This window comes from Hevea brasiliensis, chromosome 10 (genome assembly GCF_030052815.1).
Source record: "Hevea brasiliensis isolate MT/VB/25A 57/8 chromosome 10, ASM3005281v1, whole genome shotgun sequence".
Classification (NCBI taxonomy): domain Eukaryota; kingdom Viridiplantae; phylum Streptophyta; class Magnoliopsida; order Malpighiales; family Euphorbiaceae; genus Hevea; species Hevea brasiliensis.
Window position 1 is genome coordinate 40,030,072 of NC_079502.1, and position 6,867 is coordinate 40,036,938.

Genomic DNA, 6,867 nt, shown 5'->3' on the forward strand with positions numbered 1-6,867 from the left:
TCATGTCCAATTGGCCAAACTTCAATTGGACTCCCACTGCCCAAGTTATGGCAGTGCAAAGGGACTGAAATTTCAGTCCCTATGCTGCTGTCCATAGGGCAGCTTGCAACCTCAATTTGCAACCTCATTTTTCAGTCCATTTGTTAGTCAAATTACCTAAAATGGTCACTAATTGACCATTAAAATGTCCTCTAACAATTTCCTAAGCAAACCCTAATTTTTGTTCAAGTCTCCAAGTTCTCAAAATTCAATTTATACATTAACTTACAATTTCAACTTAAATCATGTCCTTAAACATAAATTGAGTGAGAGAGAGTATAAATTAGGCACTAACCTTGAGTGGCAGATTTTCCAAAGCCCTAAACTCCAATTTCCTTCCTCTTATTGGCTGCCAAGAGGTTCTCCAAGTGATATGGTCAAGGTTTAATGAAAGGGGTTAGGGTTTAGTGGTGTAAGAAAGGGAGAGATTGAGCTTGATTGAAAAATTTTCATGGAGGTGTCTAGGGCAATTTCGGCTGGTCTTTGGGGAGGGAGGTGGCTGCTGCAATTGGTGTTATTTTGGTCTTCTTTAATCTCTTTTAATAGTTAGTCAAACAATAGCTTAAGTGTGATTGGTCCAAACTCCCTTAATGACATCACCATGATGCCATAATTGATCTTTTTCTTCATTTTCTTTCCTTTCCTCCACTACTCATTTTCAATTTGATTTCTAGTAATGTTTATTCATATTTTATGTCATATTAATTATTTACTCAACTGGGCAAGTCGGCCAAAAATCACCTCGGAAGGCGAAATGACCAAAATACCCTCCGTTTGGCTTAACGGGCCAAAATTGTCTGTACCGATTGAAAAATTTTTCTAGGTATTTTCTTGGCATTCTAATGCCATGGGAACCTCAATTACCCTTCTCTGGAGTCCCAAAAATTATTTTATAATTTTTCCCCCGGGTCTAGGGCTCCTCGTTATAGAACCGCAACTTCCTCCTGTTACCCATCGTTTAGGCACCTACTGCTTTTGCTTGGTTGTATTTTATTTCTAAAATTTTTACTAAATTTTTCTTATTAGTATTTGAGTTAATTATGGTTCATGACTTTAGTTTAAATATTTTTCTGGACATTCTAGCTGTCCGGACCGACACCGGTCACCGGAACAGTAGGATGTACAGAGTGGTTACCGGGAGGGTGTTACAACTCTTCCCCTCTAATTTAAATTTCGTCCTCGAAATTTACCTGATGCAAACAGTTGAGGGAACTGTTGCCTCATCGTCTCTTCACTTTCCCAAGTTGCCTCCTCGGTGTTGTGGTGCCTCCAAAGCACTTTCACCAATGGAATTTGCTTGTTTCTCAACTCTTTCACTTCCCGAGCCAAGATCCGTAGAGGTTCTTCTTCATATGTCAAATCCAGTTGTATTTCAATTTCTTCTCTGGAGATGACATGTGAAGGGTCTGAGCGGTATCTCCTGAGCATGGACACGTGGAACACATTGTGGATCTTATCCAGCTCTGGTGGTAAAGCTAGCCTATAGGCCACTGGACCCACACGTTCAATGACTTCATATGGGCCAATGAACCTAGGGCTCAACTTACCTTTCCTTCCAAACCTCAACACTTTCTTCCATGGTGACACCTTGAGGAACACTTTGTCGCCAACCACATATTCTATTTCTTTTCTCTTCAGGTCGGCATAAGATTTCTGTCTGTCTGAGGCAACCTTGAGATTGGCTTTGATTATTTTCACCTTCTCCTCAGCCTGTTTCACCAGGTCTGGCCCTACCAGTTTGTCTTCGCCTAATTCAGTCCAGCACACTGGAGTTCTACATTTTCTTCCATACAGTGCTTCATATGGGGCCATTTGAATGCTAGCTTGGTAGCTATTGTTGTATGCAAATTCTGCCAGTGGGAGATATCTATCCCAACTTCCCTCAAACTCAATGACACAACTCCTCAAAGATATCCTCAAGGACACGACAAGTATTTCACGTTATTGTTATCATTTCAATTCAATATTTGTATTAATTTCATGGGTTTCAATTGTTTACGGATTACTCTTTGATTGCCCATCCGTCGAGGATGGAAAGTCATCTTGAAATGGAGTTGTGTACCCAAGGATTCATGCAATTTCTTCCAAAATCTCGATGTAAACCTTGGGTCTCGATCGATATGATGGAAAGTGGGATTCCATGCGATCTAACTATCTCAGCGATATACAATTCCGCTAACCTCTCTAGTGAGTAGTCGGTTCTAATCGGCGAAAGTGTCTTGACTTTGTCAATCTATCCACTATTACCCATGCTGCATCATGTGTCCTCTGGGTGAGAGGCAGACCACTCACAAACTCCATGGTGACCCGATCCCATTTCCAATCAGGTATGCTTATAGGCTGTAGCAAACCTGAAGGAAATAGATGAACTGCCTTGACTTGATGACATGTAAAGAATCTAGTCACATAGACACATATGTCTTTCTTCATACTGTGCCACCAATATCAAGCTTGGATCATGATACATCTTTGTACTTCACAGGTGCATAGCATATACACCTGGTGTGTGCCTCTTTTAGAATCTGGTCTTCAATTCCCCATTATCCAGTACACAGTCTTCCTTTGTAGTCTGAGACACCCATCCGCCTTCACCTCATAGTCGATTGCTTTTCCTCCGAGATCTTGCTCATAATAGCCATTAGCTTCTCATCCGCTTTGCCCATCCGATGTCTGCCAGAGGTTTGGCCTCACTTGCAACTCAGCCAAAATAGCTCCATCTCGAGCCAAAGATAGACGGGCATTCAAAGATCTCAGAGCTGTCATGGATTTTCTGCTCAAAGCATCAGCAACTACATTTGCCTTCCCAGGATGGTAATCAATTACACAGTCATAATCTTTCAGGAACTCAATCCATCGCCTCTGTCTAAGGTTGAGCTCCTTCTGGGTTGGCAAGTATTTCAGGCTTTTGTGGTCCGTGTAAATGTAACACTTTTCACCATACAAGTAATGCCTCCATATCTTCAGTGCGAAGATAATTGCTGCAAGCTCTAAATCATGGGTAGGGTAGTTCTGCTCATGTGGCCTTAGCTGCCTGGAAGCATAGGCGATCACTTTCCCCTCTTGCATCAACACACACCCTAACCCATTATGAGAGGCATCACTGTAGACCACAAAGTCCTTCCCTGACACTGGCTGTGTTAACACTGGTGCCTCTGTCAACATAGCCTTCAACTTCTCGAAACTGGTCTGACACTTGTCATTCCAGTCAAATTTGACATTCTTGTGTAACAACTTGGTCATTGGAGCAGCTATTAGGGAAAATCCCTTCACAAACCTCCTGTAATACCCAGCTAGCCCCAAGAAACTTCTGACCTCAGTTGTATTTCTGGGAGGCTTCCATTCCATCACTGCTTCTATTTTCTTGGGATCCACCCTAATCCCATCAGCTGACACTATGTGTCCAAGGAATGCAATCTCATTCAGCCAAAAATCACACTTGGACAACTTAGCATACAGCTTCTTTTCCCGCAGGGTTTGCAGAACAATATTCAAATGTTCATCATGTTCTTCCCTGGTCTTGGAGTACACTAGAATGTCATCAATAAAGACCACTACGAACCGATCTAGGTATGGATGGAAGATACGGTTCATAAGGTCCATGAATGCCGCTGGTGCATTTGTTAAGCCAAAGGGCATCACCAGAAACTCATAATGCCCATACCGGGTCCTGAATGCAGTCTTGGGCACATCTACATCCTTCACCCTCAGTTGATGATACCCTGATCTGAGATCAATCTTAGAAAATACTCCTGCTCCCTTCAACTGATCAAACAGATCATCAATTCTAGGCAACGGATATTTGTTCTTCACAGTCACTTTATTCAACTGCCGGTAATCAATACAAAGTCTCAAAGTCCCATCCTTCTTTTTCACGAACAGCACTGGAGCTCCCCATGGTGACACACTGGGGCGTATGAACCCCTTATCTAGCAACTCTTGCAACTGAGTTTTCAACTCTCTCAATTCCGTGGGTGCCATTCTATAAGGAGCAATGGAAATGGGTGCTGTACCCGGCAGTGTCTCAATAGCAAATTCAACTTCCCTTTCTGGTGGCAAACCAGGTAATTCTTCAGGAAATACCTCTGGGAAGTCTCTCACTGTGGGTATGTCACTCAGGTTTGGCTTAGCCTGCCTAGTATCCACCACATGTGCTAGGTAGGCTTCACAGCCTTTTCTCATCATTCTTCTTGCAACTGTGGCTGAGATGACATTGGACAGAAAATCTGTCCTTTCCCCCACAACTGTAATCTCATTACCCTCTGAAGTTTTTAGAGAAATTCTCTTCAATTTGCAATCAACTATTGCCTGATGACGTGACAACCAGTCCATTCCCAAAATCACGTCAAACTCATGGAAGGGCAACTCAATCAGGTCTGCCAAGAATTCATACCCCTGAATCCTTAACGGGCAACCCTTGTATACCTTGTTCACTACCACACTGTGACCCAATGGATTAGTGACCAGAATGTCTTGGTCACTCTCCCCTACCAATATCCCCCTTTCTATGGGTAGGTTGATGCAGATATATGAATGAGTGGATCCTGGATCCACCAATGCATGCACAGGTGTAGTGTAGAGGGAGAACGTACCCCTGATGACGTTCGGGGCATCTTGCTCCTCCTGAGCTCTCAAGGCATAATTTCTGGCAGGTGGTCTGTTATCTGGCCTCTCTGCTGGCTCAGATGCAGGCCTCTGAGATGGTCCCACAGCTTCGGATTTACCAGACCTTCTACCCCTTGGTGGTGCAGGAGCGTGTCATGCTCGCTTGTGTTGGAGCAATTGGTAGTTGTTCTGTGTGGACAGTTCTTCAACTGATGCTCTGTTGACCCACATCTCAAGCAGGCACCAGTTACTCTCCAACACTCCCCCTTATGCCATTTCTGACAGTGTGGACATGCAGAAGATGCCGGCTGGTCCTCGAACCCCATCCTCGGAGAGCGCCACCGATGGTGTGGGTGACCTCTCCTAGGGGTGAATCGTGGCACTGGGCCTCGAGATGACTCGGCCCCGTGGGCGACCCGAACTCTGTGCGGAGGACCCTTAAACTTCTTCCACGATGCAGAGCCGAACTCGACCGACCCGGCCCCTCTTCTGTCTCTCTCTTCTAGTCCACTCACTAATTCTCACTTTTTCAACCTTTATGGCAGCTTCCACTAACTTGGTAAATTCTGTGATTCCCAAGGCAGTGAGCTGGATCTTGATGTTGTCATTTAGTCCCTCTTCAAATCTCTTGCATCTTTCAGCTTCATTAGGGACTATCTCCCTTCCGTAGCGGCTTAATCGGACGAATTCTTTCTCATACTCAGCCACTGACAATTGTCTCTGCCTCAGGTTAATAAATTCTCTTCTTCTCTCTTCCAAATATACAGTACCCACATACTTCTTCTTGAACTCAGAGAGAAAGAAATCCCAAGTTACAGCTTCTGGCTGCACTTCACTGGACACAGTGTCCCACCATTCATAGGCATCATCTTGCAGCAAAGAGATGGCAGCTTCCAGGTTTTGCTCTGGAGTACAGTGGAGCTGTTTTAGTACTCTTCCCGTTCTGTTCAACCAGTTCTCGGCTGCAACAGAGTCATCTTCTCTCTTGCCATAGAAGTCCACAGCTCCAAATTTTCTTAGTCTCTCCAAGTGTGATTTCTGCTGTGGAGCTGGTGGTGGTGGTGGTAGTCGGCATTACCTCACCATCTGTCTAAAGAAGTCGGCCATTTGTTGGAACATGGCACGTGGAGGCCGAAAGGTGTTCTGCTTGAGCTGGTGGAGCAGATTCTCTCATGCCCCCAGTCTCAGCTGCTGCAGGTGGAGCATGACTCTCCACTTCCTCCTCGACGGCTCTTTGAGATGAAGGATCCATATCCTATTCAAAATAAGAAAGATAAACAGATCTGCGTTAGTGTCACCTCGACTCTTACAAATGCAATGCATGGTATGGACTCAATCTAGGCCCAGAAACGCCTAAACCGTGCTCTGATACCACTAAATGTGACACCCCTTACTCGTGTACAGTATACCCGAATAAGTAATGCCACACGGTGTACTGGCACACTCTAATATACCTTACTTAATTTGTGTCATGCTTTTGAAATTAATTTATGAAATATGATTTATTTTAACCATTTGTCAAAAGTATTATTCATTTGAGGTTCCGAAGATTTTAAGGAAAATCCGGCAGAGTACCGGTTAAAAATGGAGAAAACAGTTCTTCGGAACCTGTTAAAAACACTTCCAATATACAATTTCATTCATTCTCAACTCCAATATCATCAATAAAACTCAATATCAATATCTCAGTAATTTGTCAATTTCAGGTCTCAACAACCTTTTCATTTTTCAAAACATCCCTTTCTCAGGGTTCTCATACATAAACAACCATTAAATACTCAAATTAATACCATACATAACCATAAATCTTTATTATTTACATGAACCTCAAAATACATTACATAAATCCCAAATACATATGAGAAAATAAAAAGTTAATTACAAGATGACAAAATGGCATCTAGTGTCCTACCAATGCACTGCAGGTGACGAGGTGACACATTAATCGAGCAGAAGCTTCGGATGGACTCACCTACCTGCGTGGTCTCTTGGGCTCACGATCGGGATCTCCAGTACCTACGCGTGGCAAAAGCAACGCGCTAAGCAATAATGCTTAGTGGTGCAATAATATAATAGAAGAAAATAGCAAGAAAATAAATGTGTATACAATGTGTATGCTTTCTTTGTTTGATCTTGGTATATTCATTAATTCGTTAACTTTGTTCACTTTTATTCATTTGGTTGCCCCAAGTAACCTACACTAGACGCATCGATGGATAACGGGTA